Source organism: Bombus impatiens, unplaced genomic scaffold, assembly GCF_000188095.3.
Source record: "Bombus impatiens unplaced genomic scaffold, BIMP_2.2 scf_0268, whole genome shotgun sequence".
Lineage (NCBI taxonomy): Eukaryota > Metazoa > Arthropoda > Insecta > Hymenoptera > Apidae > Bombus > Bombus impatiens.
This window is the reverse complement of record NT_176687.1, coordinates 103,978-104,237: the sequence shown is the minus strand read 5'-3', so window position 1 is coordinate 104,237 and position 260 is coordinate 103,978. Positions and strand designations below refer to the sequence as shown.

Genomic DNA, 260 nt, shown 5'->3' with positions numbered 1-260 from the left:
TAAACCGAAGCGGGGACGACTTCGATCGATCGATCGATTCACCGGGTGAATCGGTCGGCGACTTTTTTCTTTCGCGTCGTGGCGTGCGCCAAAATTCGCGCCGACCGTCGTCTCGCCTCGTAACGAGCGTCGTTGCGTTTAATTAGTCGAAAGTTAATGAGGAGACGGACCGAGCGTCATCATCATTGTTCTCGGGTGTTTGCCAGAGAGTTTCCACCCTCTCCCTCCCCGCCGCTGTTTCTCCCTCGTCTCTCGTTTAC

At 55.4% G+C, this 260-nt stretch overlaps 1 protein-coding gene across 1 annotated transcript in view; it reads right to left on the bottom strand.

Annotated features, from left to right (window-relative positions):
• Positions 1-260, bottom strand: part of LOC100748485 (runt-related transcription factor 3) — a 34,414-nt gene that overhangs the window by 28,647 nt on the left and 5,507 nt on the right. The window lies entirely within an intron of this gene.